Source organism: Sceloporus undulatus, chromosome 2 (genome assembly GCF_019175285.1).
Source record: "Sceloporus undulatus isolate JIND9_A2432 ecotype Alabama chromosome 2, SceUnd_v1.1, whole genome shotgun sequence".
Taxonomy (NCBI): domain Eukaryota; kingdom Metazoa; phylum Chordata; class Lepidosauria; order Squamata; family Phrynosomatidae; genus Sceloporus; species Sceloporus undulatus.
Window position 1 is genome coordinate 54,766,488 of NC_056523.1, and position 16,536 is coordinate 54,783,023.

Genomic DNA, 16,536 nt, shown 5'->3' on the forward strand with positions numbered 1-16,536 from the left:
TCAATACACACACACACATACATTATATAGTCACATTTGACTTGTACATAGTTTCTCATCTCCTTTATCCTGACAACAGCCCCTTGTATGGTAGCTACTGCTGTTGATATGGAGGATGTTTTTATTCCATTTGTTTTCAGAAGAGAAAATAAAAACTATCAAAGTAAAATTTATAATTTATTGTTGTGTGCCTGCAAGTCATTTCTGACTTATGGTGACCCTAAGGCTACCTTATCATAGGGTTTTCTTGGCAAGTTTCTTCAGAGGGGGTTTGCCATTGGCGTCCTCTGAGGCTGAGAGAGTGTGACTTGCCTAAGATCACCCATTGGTTTTCCATGACCAAGCTGGGATTCAAACCTTGGTCTCCCAGTGTCCTAGTCCAATGCCCAAACCACTATACCATACTGGCCCTCTGTTGTATTTATAATAACAACAATAAAATAAATAGACCCTGCACTTTAATCTCCCCCAGTATTTGGCAGCTTGGCATGGTATGGACCATCTAGAAATTTAGGATCTGCAGACAAAGGATTATTGGTGGTTCCACTAATGTGTACAGCTCTGTCAAGGCTGCAAGCCTTTCAGGATCTGGCTCCGCTTTTGTGGAACAGTCTTCCTTCAGACCTTCTGTTGGAGGAGGATCTCACCCACTTTTACAAAGGGTTGAAGACTTTCCCCTTCGATTCGCTGGATTGCTGGGTGTGCCTAAGGTTGCTGAGATGGGTAGAAGTTGTTTTAGTATATTAACAGGTTATTTTAGAATTTTTATTGTCTGTTTCTGATTATATATGTTTGATGTTCTGTCCTTTGGTGGAAAGGGCACTATAAATAAACATTGTTGTTATTGTTGTTGTTACTACTACTACTACTACTACTACTATTACTATACCCAACCAAGGAGGATTTACTTCAGCAAAAGAACACACCAGATGCCATATATTTTTGGCTTTGCTGTTGTCCTGTCTGGGGAAGGAAAAAAACATCTTTGCCCGCTGGCAGAAGGACAATGAAGAGACAAGTAATTGAGCACTTCACAACAGGGCACCCAGAAACAGTGAGTAGTCATTAAGAGGGGGATTTCTCACATTCCTACCCTCAGCATGCCTCCAGTGGCAATGGGACTGAAAAGGGTTTCCCTGGTAGATCTTAGAACACAGTTCAGCCTTTCAAATAGCTTGATACTTCTCAAGTCCATTTTTGTAGAGCAGACAAAGGGGGTGGCTTATTCAAGCCAAGAGCTTTATGTTTGAGGACAAAAATCTGAACCTTTGCCCCCTAATCCTAGCCCAGCACTCCAAACAATACATCACAGTGGAATTCTCCTGTGGTGAAGCCCAGGAGTTAGCTTCCAATCTGACTGCAAAAAGAAGCCTAACCATATCCTTCCTACAGGAAGAGGTAAGAGGTTGGACATCTCCCCCCTTCCCCCAAACTGCTGCAGCCCACTTACTTCACCTTCTCTTTGCCTTTTGCACTGTTGGGGTTCCGGTGTCACATTACAAAAGGAATGCCAAGGAAATGCTGTAAGCCCATGAGGCCCCAAATAAATAGATTTCCTTGCACATTTCTGGAGCTGTCCCTGCTGGTTTTCAAGTTGATCTGGGCAAGACTGATTTCCAAGATTTTTCAAAGGGATGGTATTCATTTACCAGCCAAGCTCACCTGGAGCTGATGGGCTAATATTTTACTGTCACTCAAAATCTGGAGACTGGTTGAAAAGGATGTTGTTAAAATTGCCTGAGAAGCCCATATGGTACATCTTTTGGTATTCTCACTCCCTCGCCCTTTTATTTTCATCACCTTTAGTTCCTTGGGTGGGTTATACCAACCCTGATGTGTGTTTGATGACATGATTTAGTAATGTTCTCTGACTTCTGGGGAGCATGAATTCCACAAACATAAGCTCCAGAGAAGCCAAGTTGTAAAGATCTGAGACTCTGCAAAGGCACAGTTGCCAAATTATTAAAATGTTATCTTCATCTACTATAGAACACATGAGCCTTTTTTAGAAGAAATGAATGAATTTTCTTTGCAAAAGTTTACCAATTTATAATTGCTTTTATGTTAATTAAAATATCTACCATCTTTATCTAAAGGCTCCCTCTCTCTCTTGCTTACTCTCACTATATGATTTAAAATCGTTTCTTATTTGGTTGGCTTGCAAAGAGCTTGATCCTTTAATTTGCTGTACAAGGAAAAATGTGGGTAGGATCTGCTGTCGCAAGCACTACACATGTCCCACATAGTCCAATGCAGAATGGAAATAAGCCATTGTTGAAGGACAAACCTCTCCACTTCTACAGATTTGTCTTCTTGCCAAGGTATTATACTGCACCCTGCATCTGTTTTGTTCAGGCCAACACCCATGTAATGCCTTTATAGGGTCTAAATACTCTAAAGCACCAGATCTTGTCTGATCCTGGAAGCTAAGCAGGGTCAGCCCTGCTCAATATTTGGATGGGAAACTACCTAGGAATACCAGGGGTTGTAGGCTATATTCAGAGGAAGAAAATGACAAACCTCTCACCAAGAAAACCCCAGGATGAGAAAACCCCAGGATGAGACAAGTATTTTATGTATGTATTTTATGTATGCTGTACACCGCCTTGGTTTATAGAAGGGCGGTATAAAAATAAAATTTTTATTATTTATTTATTTATTAATTAAGAAAGAACAAGAGACAAAAAAAGGACATAAACAGAGAATTAAAAGGGCAGAACAGAGGGCAGTCACAAATAAAGATGTGGACAAGGGCACAGCAGAACTAAACAAAATGGGGAGCCACACAACACACACATTTAAAAATAAAAAGAAGGTCCAGAGTGGTGCCATACATATTATAAATATATAGAACATGACAAGCATGTGCCAAGAGAAACTAGAAATAATAAAAAAGCAAATGGAACATATAAACATACCAATACTAGGAGTGAGTGAACTAAAATGGGACATTTTGAGTCAGATAACTGCAGAGTGTTCTACTGAGGAAATGAAAAAAGGAGAAAAATTGAGTAACAATAATAGTGAGGAGGGACATAGCAAAAACAGTCAAGGGATATAATGTGAAGTCAGATCAAATAATGTCAATAAGGCTTCAGGAAAAGCCAATAAACATCATAATAATCTAAGTATATTTGCCAACCACAGAGGCAGAGGAAGAAGAAACTGAGAATTTCTACAATCGAGTCCAGGAAGAAATTGACAATACACCAAAACGGGACTTCTTTGTAATCATAGGTGACTGGAATGCCAAAGTAAGAAGCAGAGCAGAATCAAAGACAGTAGGGAAATTTGAGCTCAGTTCAAGGAACAAAGCAGGAGATTGGGAAGGGCAACTATGAAAGAACTGGACAAGATCATACATTGTAAAGACATAATTCTAAACATTAAAGTGAGGGTCGTCCAAGCCATTGTATTCCCTATTACCATGTATGGATGTGAGAGTGGGATGGTGGGGGAAAAACGATAGGTAGAAAGAAGATAAACACATGCATTCTAGAACAGATCAAGGTGGAACTTTCTCTGGAAGCTGACTACATTGAGGCTGTCATACTTTGGCCCCATCATGAGGAAAAATTAATCATTAAAAAAGACAATGATGCTAGAAAAGGTAGAAAGTAGTAGAAAGAGAGGAAAACCACATGCAAGAAGGTTAGACTCGATCAGGGAGGAAATGGGCCTAATCCTGCAGGACCTGAGTAGAGAGATTGAGGTCAAGGGGTCTTGGTGATGTCTCATCCACACAAAGTCAACTCGAGGGTAGTTAACAACAACAAATGACAAATCACCTCTGAGTATTCTTTGCCTAATAAAACCCTGTGAGATTCATGAGGTTGCCATAAGTAGACAGGTGATTTGAAGGTATACACACACAGACACACAATGCTCTCATTCAGGTGTTGTGACCCTGCAGCAAAAGAGTGATGGAAGATAAATGGGGAAGGTGATGGGAAGAATATTTGAAACATGGTTCAAAAACATGTTTTTTGAGTTTCAAGCAACCCTGATAAGAAGAAAGGATCATAGCTCTGGACTTTTGTATGTGGTTGTTTTGGGCAAATACAACTAAAATGGGTTGTTTCTGTACAAATTTTTGTTGCAGAAAATGATGTTTCAGGCACAAAAAATGCTTACTTGAAGACTTATTCTGTAGAAATTTGCATGCCATTATTTTACATAGGGGGGAAAAGGCATTGTTTGTGCAGGGAATGAGAAAGGGGGAGATTATGGCCCCATTCCCACTCGCTCATTTGCTCTGGATAGAACTGGGCAGATCCGGTTGTAACCATATTGAATCTGTTTGGAAAGAAGGTCGTACTACCCTTTACCTTGATCGGGGCAATTTGCCCCTCTGAAGTTCACATTTGCAGTACTGCTTTAAAATGGAGCCTCCTTTGTTGTCAATCAAATTCACTTCCGCTTTCATCATAGGTGACATATTCAACAACCATTGGCCAACAGAATGGGAGCTTTCCCCCTCCTTTTTAAAAAAAAAATGGCGGCAGTGTGTGCATATTCTGTCAACTTGTCAAATTTAAAAACCTCCAGGTGTGTGTGTGTGTTGTGTGTATTTGGGTCATTACAGATTATGGCAACCCCAAAATGACCCTATCCTGAGGTTTTCTTGGCAAGAGTGGTTCCAAGGAGATTTGCCATTGCCTTTGCTCTGAGGCTGAGAGAGTGTGACTCCCCCAAAGTCATGGGTTTCCACAGCCTTCCCTCTGATTGCCAGCCTCTAGCTTCCCCTTTGCTTCCAGCCCAGCATTTCCACCTCTTTAGAACCTCTTCCCTTCCCTTCCCTTCAAGCCCAGTGCCACCTCCAAAGTCCTTGCCTCTCCCCCAGATGCCATCCTCTTCCCTTCCCTTTCAACCCAGAGCATGCGCATAATCTGTCACAATAATAATAATAATAATAATAATAATAATAATAATAATATCTCAGAATACCATCTCTGCATCCTTTTTCTTTGCTTTTCCTCCGATTGCCACCCCAGACTGCCTTAAATACACATATACATATGTAGCAAAAGCATTCACACATTGTATCAATTTGTCAAATTGGAAACACAAGCATTCACATATTCTGTCACACACACAAACAAAATAATTTTTAAAAAAAGGCCACTTGCAAAGTGAGGTGCCGTGTCGGCAGCAAGCAAACGAAAAGGGAAATGTAGCACAAGCAGACACTTTCTATCAATATGAATCAATCTGTAGAACAAGCATTTGCATAATCTGTCAAAAATAAAATTACAAGAGAGAGAGAGAGAGAGAGAGAGAGCTGCCTGCGAGAGGGGAAGCATGTTCCGCCCTCTGCCTCCCTCTGACCTAAATCCCTCCCCTGAACTTGATCCAATCATGACCAGGGCCAAGTTCACATTTGCCAGCAGCAGGGAAGAAATGGGTTTTCCTAAAAGACACGGGAAATAATCCACTTTTGGAAAAAAACGCTCTAAGGGGGATTTGCCCTGGTTCAGATGTGTAAAACCCTAATTCTGATGTGTTTAAACTGGTGCCAATGGGAACTTCCAACTTTTAATCTGGGTTACAATTCGATACAAAAGGTAGTCTGAATGGCCCCTGTGTTTGATGTTGCAGTTCAGGGTGGCACACTTTAAGAAGAATGTAGGCACATTGAAATGGAATAGGGATGGCAACAGAAATTACCAGCATGTAGAAAATAAGCCCAATTATGAGAGAGATTTGAAGGAAATTTCAGACAAAGGAAACTGAGTCCCTATACTGGGAGAAACACAGGAAATAAATAGATAAATAAAATAAAATAGATAAATAAAATAGTTAGGGCTAAATAAAATTGAAGGGACATGCAAAGACTGCACTTTTCATATACAGGTTCAGTATCCCTTATCTGGAATTCAGATATCTGGAATCCGAAATACTCCAAAATCCATATGAGTGGCTGAGATGGCGACACCTTTCTGACGGTTCAATGTACACAAAGTTTGTTTCATGCACAATATTATTTAAAATGTTATATATATAATTATAGTATAATTATGTTTATGAGGTGCATAGAAACAGAAATGAATTTCATGTTTAGACTTTGGTCCCATGTCCAAGATACTTCATTATGTATACACAAACATTCCAAACTCTGAAAAAAATCTGAAATCCAAAGCACTGTATGGCTTGTATGGCTATACTATAATATATTATTATATTGTGGTTTCTTGCACAGAGCCCAAGGTGGATTAGGCTGTTTAAGAGATCAACTCCAATTCTCAGATTCAGTTAAGAATGTATAAGCAGGAGAAACCAGTTGTTTGGAACGGCTACAAAAACTGAAGGTGGTTTGCAGAAGTACAGCAGACGTGGTTGGTTAAGTGATACCTGAGGTGAATTTAGACTTCACACACTGTATTGGCTTTGATTAGGAAAGCAGCTGGCAAAAACCTCCTGGGACTCCTGTGAACAGTCTTTCTAATCTGACTGCTGCTGGTGCTGCTGCTGTGGCCCAGACATTACACAAGGAATGCTTATAAGGCAATGTGTGAGGTCCTGAGATTTATACATCAAGCCAAACGACTACATGGAGCAACGCCATGGGGAAAATGTTGTTTTTTCTTTGCCCCCTACCTGTGTATAGCTTTAGGCAGTTAACAGTAGAGTATTAGTTTGAAAGCCCCCTGACTTACCAGGAACCTCTATTTGTTGTCTCCCAGAAAGGCAAACAACAAATGTTGTTATTGTCATCTTCTTCAAACCAGCCAGTTATCACTTTTCAAGAAGATCAGCTGGCTTTTCAGACTCCAAAGATGTGGCAACCAAACAAAAAAATGGGCTGTTGGCTGGACTAGTTTAGCTCCGGGAGACCAACCAAAGACTTCATCCAGGCCTATCCATGAAGTACACATGGTGAGTTCCAGTTGTGCCTCATATAGCCAGCAGCACAACATCTTTCTACCCTCCATCCCTTATTTTCTGTTCTTGATATATGTTAACCTTGTTTGAAATTCTGATTTGTCACAATACTGGAGCAGTTTGGGCATGGAGCCATATCCAGTTTGGGTGGGAGGGGGATTCTTTTATGGGATTTTGGGATGTAGGTGAGTGGAGCATGCCCATTTTAGGAGCATTTGGTTCTATCTCATTCCTAGGTGACAAGGGAAACACACAGTGGTCCAGGCTCTGTGAAATCCCACATATTCTGTTCCTATTCTAGCCAGCATGCAGGCTGGCTAAAGTGGTCCCCATTAGGTTTCAACCAGGACAGCAAATGACAGAATCCCTGCTGAGCCAAGCCTCCTCACATGTGATGGAAAAAGCTCTCATCTACTTAATTCCACAAATGGTTGTGTATGTTTTATTTTGTCATCATATTTAGGCCTCATTCCCACTACACAATAAAACGGTTTTCAAACTGATCTGAACTGGTTAAAATGGCCCTTGTTTGCACTTGCACCGAATTTCTGGCGTGGTTTGCCAAGGGGGGTGCAGCGCTAAACCCATTTAAACCAGGTCTTCCAGATCCATGGCATTCTCCACTTCTTTTGAAATGAATTGATTCAGCTCAAGTGTGAACACACTGTCTATTTGACTCAGAACCAGTGGCATGGTCACTCCTGTGAGGCAACTCCATGTTGAATCAATCCATTGCTGAATGTGAACACGAAGTGGATTAAATTGAAATGAATAGGTTCGATCACAGCTTGAATAGTGCGAACATTTATACAGTGCTAAACCGCTTCATCGATTTGACTCAAAAAACAAATAATTTTGTAGTGGGAATGAGGCCAGAATTGTTGGTCAAGCAGAGCCTACCAATACCACTGTTGGAGCTGAAAAATCTAATGGAACAGGCTCTCACAGGGACAACCTCTGTAGGAACACCCCACATGGACAGTACAAAACTGCAGGTGATCTAAATCACTTTCTAGCTGTTTTTACCTGTACTAGAAAAGTTCTTTTATAAAACCATTTCTGAAACACTTTGGATTACAAGAAGGGATAACTCTCAACAAGCCATAATTGCTGGGGAAATCTGTTTCCCTGTCAGTTACTGTGGGTGTTGCAGCTAAAATCAGAAGGAACAACGAAGTGTGTGTGTGTGTGTGTGTGTGTGTGTGTGTGTGGCAGATGATGTAATAGTCTCTGCTAGTCAAAAAGTCCAGTGTTTTTGAGCCTGTGATGCCTGGCAGCACCACACCCCTAGTTGTTTACGGTTGGCTATGCCACTGCATGAACTGGAAAACTGTTCTGGAAGCTTATAAGTGCTAGTTAGTTGCATACAGAAGACAAGCAGTCTTTAATAGTCAGTAACTTTTACTAAAGAAAATAATACATTTTCTTTCTTCAATTTATAGAAATAAAATAGCACAGCCAGGGGTTTACCCAGTGAGGCAGCCATGTTTTTAAATAAGAAACTCTCTATCTTGATGTATTTCTTTATTTTATTTTTAAAATTGGAAAGTGACAGTAAGACAATACAGGAAAGTCTCTTACCTAACTATCCTGAATATTCCTCATCTCCAGGAGAATTTTTTAAAATTGCAGTCATAACTGGAGATGCCAGCATGGCACAGTTGTCTGAGTGTTGAACTACAACTCTGGAGACCAGGGTTCAATTCACAGCTGGGCCACGAAACCCACTGAACAAGTTATAGTCTCAGGGGAAGGCAATGGCAAACCTGCTCTAAAATCTTGCCAAGAAAACCCCATGATAAATTCACCTTAAGGTCACCATAAGTCAGAAATAAATTGAAGTCACACAAGAACAACTGGAGATGGAGAGGAAAGGAGAGGAAAGGAAATTTCGGGGTTTTTTTTCACCAGGGGAAAGCAGTGAAGAAATCAGAAACCTCCAACTAAAGAACTGACTACTTTGTTCATTTCATAACAAGAGATGCAATTCAGCCCTCTCCAGGGTCTTGCCGACTCATTTGTCCAGTCATATGGGACAGAATTGGTAGAAGCCAATAGTGGCAGAATTCTGCCCTTTGGAACTTGGAAAGTTACAAGAGCCCCTTCATAGTAGTCTCTCTGCTTCCTTGATTTCCTGAACCTTTGAATCCTCACTTGTCCTCCTGGAATGCAATTCCTCATGCTGATTGTTTTTGTTGATTCCCTTTTTGTTGATTCTCTTTACTCCACCTGCAGCCTCTGATAGGGCAAGGCGTGACCACCCATGCACCCACCCTAGACCATGTGGGCCACTGCAGCCCTACTGACTGCCTACCTAATTGATTTTCCTCATTTCCATGCTTCCACCACCAGCCATTTTTCCTTCAGGTTCTCATTTTTTCAGTTAGCTTCCCTACTTAGCCATCATACATCCTACCCCTCCCTGACTCAATTGGCAGATAGTTTCTCATGTGCTTGGAACCTGTATACAGTTTTCCTGACAGCTTTCCCTTCCTATCAGCCTCTCATTTCCAGAACTCCTTCTTCATCTTTCTCTCCTTTTGCTCAGGCCTCATGTCTTTTTAACCTCCTCCTTTCTCGGGTTCCTTTTCCTTGCTTCACTGTCTACTTATAGCCCCCTCACACTGCACAGTTATAGCAGCATGATTCCACTTGAACTACCAGGTTAACATCCTATGGAATACTGGGATTTACAGTTTAGAGAGAGGTGTTTAGAATTTTCTGCCAGAGAGCTGTAGTGTCTCATCAAACGACAAACCCCTGGATTCCATAGGAAGCAACCATTGTCTTTCAAGCAGAATCATGGTGCTATAACTGTGTAGTGTGAAAGGATCCAGTCTTTTCTCTTCCAACCACCTGATATTAGTCCCTGGTCTCATTATAGTCAGTGGTTGTGATGCTGATGTTACTGATGCTGCTGATAAATAATACTAATAACTACAAAACAACATATCTGGAGCTATCTCACCTTGCAGTTCCCTTTACTCATGGGTGAGCAAAGTATGGGATACTGCTGAACTGCAACTCCCAGCAGCCCTAGCCAGCCAAAGCCAATAGCAAGGAATGTCATGAGTGGCAGTTCAGCAACATCTGGGCAGGCTGCACTTTGTTCACCCTTGCCTGAACTGTTCAATCCTTATATAATAAAACAATGTTTAAGTGCTCTAGCAAGGAAAGCTATATCCTAAGTGATTTAGCAATGCGTGCAAATGCTTGTGCTTTTTTCAAAGCAGACTTGACTTCAGGGTTTTGGGCTGGCCAGTTCCATAACATAAAAGTAGATGTGGGATTTCTTTCTTTCAAGTGAATTTGTATAGATCATCTGCTTAGCCTGTCAGCTAGCCTCTTTCATGACCAAGACAATAAATCTTCACAGTTGCACAGCCAGATAAATTCTTAGCCATGCTTTTGAGAGGCCAGCTATTTAGCATTCTTTCTGTTCACTTGTAAGAATGATGTAATTCAAGGACCCAGATGGAAAAACCATCCCCTTCTGGGAACTGGAGCCAATTTCTGCTCAAATTAAATAGGGTTTTGGTTTATTTTTGGGTTTTTTTGCCATTCAGTGGTGTGAAAGTAGGAGAGTCATCCAACAAAAAAGAATTTATCATGCCTTTTAAATTTTATAAGGCTGTGTCACTCCAAACCGAATTGTATGAGCTCCACCTAGAATGGCTGAGAGCTTAATCAGATTTCAGCTTGGATCCCTTAACACACAGAGAACAGGGAATTTGGGTTGGGACCATTGTGTTGGTCCAGGGGAGACTCATCCTTTCCTTCCACACTATTTCCAGTACTCATTCCCTTCCCCAGCTGCTATGCCCCCAGATACAAAGGGAGAAAAATGCCAGCGTTCCTCGCCATTGGCCATGCTGGCTGAGGCTGCTAGGGGTTGCAGTCCAAACTCATCTGAAGGGCCACATGACTCCCACATATGAATTAGAACTAAATTCAATTATTAGTCCCAACTAGAGTAGACCCAGTGAATCAGTAGAATGTACATAAATGCAGACTAACCAAATTCCCTGGGTTTCAGTGGGTTGCTTTAGTTGGGACCATCTACAGTGAGCTTTTAATATCTGCTGGGTTTGGTTCCAGGACCCCCCATTGGATATTAAAATCCATGAGTGCTCAAGTGCCATTATATACAATGATGTAGCAAAATGGTGTCTCTTATAGGTTTGCTTTTGGGAATTATATAAAGTGGACCCTCCACATTTGCTGGGGTTCCATGAAAGTGGAAAAACCACAAATAAAAAAACACTATTTTTTTATACCTGAGAGGACAACTGTCTAGGAATCTTTAGATCCTCCAGGGCAATTCTATGGTCTAGATCTGCTAGAAGATGACCATGAAATTCTTGGAGAAGTGTTCTGTCTAGGAATCTCTAGGTCATCCAGTGTGACATTTGGCAGAAGTTGACAACAGAGTCATGCTGGAGGACCTAGAGATTCCTAAAGAGAACATATTAATGAAATGAATGAATAATCAAATCCACAAAAGTCAAAGCCACAAATGTGGAAGGACAACTGTGTTGTGTGTGTGTGTGTATTCAAGATGTGGGTGGCTGAATTAATGGATGCAAAATCTGTGGATACAGAGGCTAAATTTGAAAAAAAAACCAGTAATGTTGGAGCAGAATACTGTATTTGTAAGTTAACTGACCTCAGGAGGTTGTAGGAGATTTCATCATCTTCCATGAAGCTGAGAAAGGGTTAAAATACACTGTAAATTAAGATTTTTTGGGCAAAGAATTATCTGTTAAAAATATTACATGGTTAGTGTCGCCACCTGTTGTGATTGACTGGAGAACCTATAGCAGTCTGGTATATGATGAACCAGTTCTGTCATATACACAGATGGACCAAAAGATTGCCTGGTCAGGAAAGTGGGTACAGCATTTCTCATCACGCCTTTTGGTGTTAAGACAAGTTGTAGAATCTATGGTGTAAATTGTCAGTTCAGTTGTCTTTTATGACAGATGGATGAAGTGTGTGCATTGTTACGGTAGCAATTTTGCATGCGGCTCAGGCCAAACTAGATATTACACTAAGAATCAGTGCAACAATCTCCTGATCAATAAACTGGGAATGAGGGAATAAAAACAGCCATAATAGTCTGAATGTTTTAGCAAAACAAAGGGGAAAGGCATGCTTATTTGTGCAAAAATGATCTCTGCCACCCCTCCTCCAGCTGTGTTGGGGGGCTTGATGTTTTAAATAAGTAAAGAGTATTCTGAATTTTCCATCTCTATACCTTATTCATGAGCTGGGGTTACAAGTTCATTTTGGGTAACCATCACATGTTTATTAACCAGTAACTATATAGCTACATTTCCCCATAGAGGAGGAAAGGCAGAAGGGACTGACTGCACACACAAACACACACACACATCCTACAAGATTAAACTTGCTGGTGTGCTGCAATACAAACACCATCTGTTTTAGCTAAAATGGTGGCAATTTTATAAGGCGAGAGAGGAGGATTTAGGCTATTTAAGCTACTTATCATCTGTCTGGTGTTAATACCGCAATCTGATGCAAACCTGATCTGAAAAAAAAAAAAAGAAATATTAAGTTAGTTGCCTGTCGACTTATGGGAACCTCATAAATTTCATACTTTTTTTTAAACAATAAATGCTCAGAAGTGTATTCACCTTCTTCTGAAAATAGCCTACAGTACACAGTATTCTTTGGCAGGCTCCCTTCTAAGTAGTAACTAGGCCCAACCCTACTTAGCTTCCAGTATCAGACAGGATCTGATAACTTCGGGGTATTTAGACCAGGGTTGTAACTAGGGGGTGCGGACCACACTGGGTGACACCTTGGGGGATTTACATCAGAAAGGTGGCATACCCAGTGGGATTGGCATGACTGCTGGGTGAGTGAGAAGGAGTGTCACCTCCCTTTCTTGCTCACTTAGCAACCACACCAGACCTGGAATACGCTGCTGGGAGGCTGCAACAATGCCCCTCCCATCAGTGGCTGCTGATGGGACATGCAGTGCCTTCCATTCCATATCTGGCAGAGCTGCTGGACAATCAGCCAAGCCAGACCCAGAATGGGTCATTGGGAGGCTGCAAAAGAAGGAGTGTCTACACCAGGAGTTGGCAACCTACAGCCCGTGGGCCTCATGCGGCCCGCCGAGCCATTGGGACCGGCCCCTGCTCGGTCCTGCCGCCGATTGCCGCTGCCAAAGGCCCTGTGGGGCCTTTGGCCTCTCGCGGAAGTGCGCGGGGCCTTTGGTGGCGGGCAAGGGGGGCTTGGGCCTCTCACGCAGCCGCGCGAGGAGGAAGAGGAGGAGGAGGAGGGAGGAAGGAAGGAAGGAAGGAAGGAAGGAAGGAAGGAAGGAAGGGGAGGAGGAGGGAGGAAGGCGGAGGAAGAGGAGGAGGAGGAAGAAGAAGAAGAAGAGGAGCAGGAGGAGGAGGAGGATGGTGATGGTGATATTGATATGAGCCAGCTTCAGAGACATGGCCAATGTAAGTTGCTGTGATTTTTACAAATTCATGTGCAGTGAAGAAAAACCACAGTCCCTTGACCAAGTACACACTTCTGAGAAGTACGTTTGAACCCGAGGGCAAATCACTTCTTGTGAGACCACCTTGACATGTTCAATATGCATAGCCATGTGAACCCATGTTCCGTGTGAAACCCAAAGAGTTTGGTAATGCAATAAGCCTCTGAAATATGCAAGAGATTGCCATGTTAAGTAAAGCCATGTTCAGTGCTGAAATGTGCTGTTTGGAATGGGGGGAGGGGGGTTGGCCAGAAAGGGAAGTACATTTCTGCCATCTGTCTAGGAATAATGTCCAAATGTCCTCCATTTTGATCATGCCTAAGAAACATGCATTTATATTAACATTTTTTTAAAAATCAAAATTTTTCTCATGTCCTCCATTTTTAAAAAATGTGTCCTACATTTGAAAATGTTGTCCTATATTATTTAATTATTTTTTTGCTTCCCCCCCCCCCCCTTTGTGGGGGGGACACCAACCCGGCCCCGGCTCAAAAAGGTTGCCTACCCCTGGTCTACACCCATTCCGGCTTCTCTGCTGCCATGTTTCTCTCAGCCGAGGGAGCCAAGGCAGCAGAGAAACCTCAGCCTCTCTTCCATAATCTCTCACTGCCTCACTTGCCAGCTGTCCCCCAACAGCCCATTTTTGGTCTGGCCAGGCAGGTGGCAGCTGGCCAGGGGGCAAGTGAGTGAAGCAGAAAGAGGGAAGAGGGCAAGACAGGGCAGTCTGCCACTGCTCCCCACAACCCTGGGCACCCATACTAAATGACACAAACCCTTAGTGACACCACTGATTTAGGACACAATATTTGGGTGAAATTTCAAAAATATACTAAAATCTAATCTATCAGTTATACCATTTTGTTGGATCCTCCAATTAACAATATTGTATCACAAAGTCTCCTGCCTCCATTACTGTACATTCAGCACACAAGATGTCATTGCAATGTACAGTCTGCCCTTGCCATACATGGGGGATCCGTTCTCGACCACCGCCACCCTACGTAAGGCAAATTTCACATATGCTGGAGTCCTATTGATTACAATGGCAGAGCGCTCCCTCTGGCATGTGCACTATTGTGTCCCTCACCACTCGCTGTCCATGGAAGCTTAAATCTGCGTATGGCGAGGGTGCATATGTCAAGGGTGGACTATATAGGGTAACATCCATTTTTATATAATATATATTTTATGTATTTAATTAAAGTACTATTTTAAAATGATGGCTGGAATTTTGTATGGCAGTTACACATGTGACTGTTATGTGTTCACAATCCCTATATAGTTTAGGGGCTACATAGGGATCATGGAAGCCCACCAGCCATCCGTTTACTGGGCAGCAGCTGCTGCAGCTAACAGGAATCTGTTCCTGTGATGTTTGGAAAGCAGCTGACTGATGTTCCCACCCACCCCTTGTGCAAGTGAACTCTGGTGTGAGGAGGATTGTGAAGCGGGCCCTACTTCTGTCTGTCACACCACAGATTGCTCACAGCAGGAGATGGGAACAGCTGTCAGCAGCTTCCTGAGTGACAGTGAACAGGCATCTTTTGATCACAGCAACTACTTCCCAGTAAATGGGGATGGGGTTAGGGTTGTGCCAGCCTTCACTGCTAACTACAGGGCTTACATATACATGTGTCTCCATCTGGTGTGGCTCGGGAATTCATGGAGACCATGACGGCCATGGGCCTGTCCCAGCTGATACAGGGTCCTACGCATTGTGCGGGTAATACTCTTGATTTGGTCTTCTGTTCGGAGGCGGAAAATCCGTGGGCGGAAATAGTTAATGTTTCCCCCCTGTCATGGACGGATCACTTCCTGGTAGAGGTGAAAATCAAGGCTTCAACCCAGATCCCCCCCGGGGGTGGTGGACCAGTTAGGATGGTCCACCCTCGAAGGCTGATGGAACCTGAGAGGTTCCAGGAAGCCTTAGAGGGGCTCACGGTTGGAAATGACGGCGACTCTGTTGATGCCCTTACCGGTATTTGGAATACCGGTCTTTCTGGGGCTATACACAGGATCGCTCCCAAGCGCCCTCTCAGGCCCGCTTCCAATCGTAAGCCCTGGTATACGGAAGATCTCCGGGCGAGGAAGCGGGTTCTGCGACGGCTAGAGTACCGTTGGCGGAAACACCTTCGCATAAACGACAAGACTCTCCTAGACCAACTATTAAAGGACTATGGAGAGGCAATACGAGCAACAAAGAACTCGTTCTATGGTGCTCGTATTGCGTCCGCGGAGTCGCGTCCGGCAGAGTTGTTCAGGGTGGTCAGGGAGCTAACTCAGCTCCCTCCTGCCCTGAACCAGATCCTTGAACCTTCTAAGGCCTGCTGTGACCTGTTTAACGACTTTTTTGTGGATAAAACTTCTCATATAAGCGAAGGTCTGAACGCCGACATTTCAGCAGAACTTAGGGTAGAAGTGTCCAGAGCCTCCGTGGACTATGTTAAACTGGATCAGTTTGAGCTGGTGAGTACCGAGGATGTGGACAAGATCCTCGGAAGTGTTCGGAAAACAACCTGCTCTCTTGATCCCTGTCCCTCGTGGTTAGCGGCCCAGGGGGGACCGGCGGTAACGTTATTGTTACGCCGGATAATTAATACATCCTTCAGGGATGGGCGATTTCCATCGGATCTTAAATTGGCCATCGTAAAACCGATCCTAAAAAAGCCCTCCCTTGACCCCCTGGTTCATAATAATTATCGGCCTGTTTCGCTGCTACCATTTTTGGGAAAGGTGATCGAGAGGGCGGTTGCGATCCAGCTTCAGGCGGTCTTGGATGAAACGGATTATCTGGACCCATTTCAAACTGGCTTCCGGGCGGGTCACGGGGTTGAGACGGCCATGGTCGCCTTGGTCGATGATCTCCGTCTGGGCATCGACAGGGGAAGCGTGTCCCTGTTGGTGCTCTTGGACATCTCAGCAGCTTTCGATACCATTGACCACGGTATCCTTCTGGGACGCCTGGCAGAGGTGGGAATCGGGGGCACTGCGCTCCAGTGGTTCCGCTCCTACCTCTCCGGGAGGTCCCAGATGGTGCAGCTGGGAGACGTGTGCTCCAGCGAGCGGGCCCTTAAAACGGGGGTCCCTCAAGGAGCCATTTTGTCTCCCATGCTATTTAACATTTACATGAAACCGCT

The 16,536-nt window shown here is 43.3% G+C and overlaps 1 protein-coding gene across 1 annotated transcript in view; it reads left to right on the plus strand.

Annotated features, from left to right (window-relative positions):
* Positions 1 to 1,277: 1,277 nt before the first annotated feature.
* SEC61A1 (SEC61 translocon subunit alpha 1) overlaps positions 1,278 to 16,536 on the plus strand; it is a 52,827-nt gene continuing 37,568 nt past the window's right edge. Inside the window, exons 1-2 of the mRNA XM_042454451.1 lie at positions 1,278 to 1,398; positions 6,684 to 6,876. The gene's annotated coding sequence lies outside the window, so the exon portion shown is untranslated. The remainder of the gene's footprint in view (positions 1,399 to 6,683; positions 6,877 to 16,536) is intronic.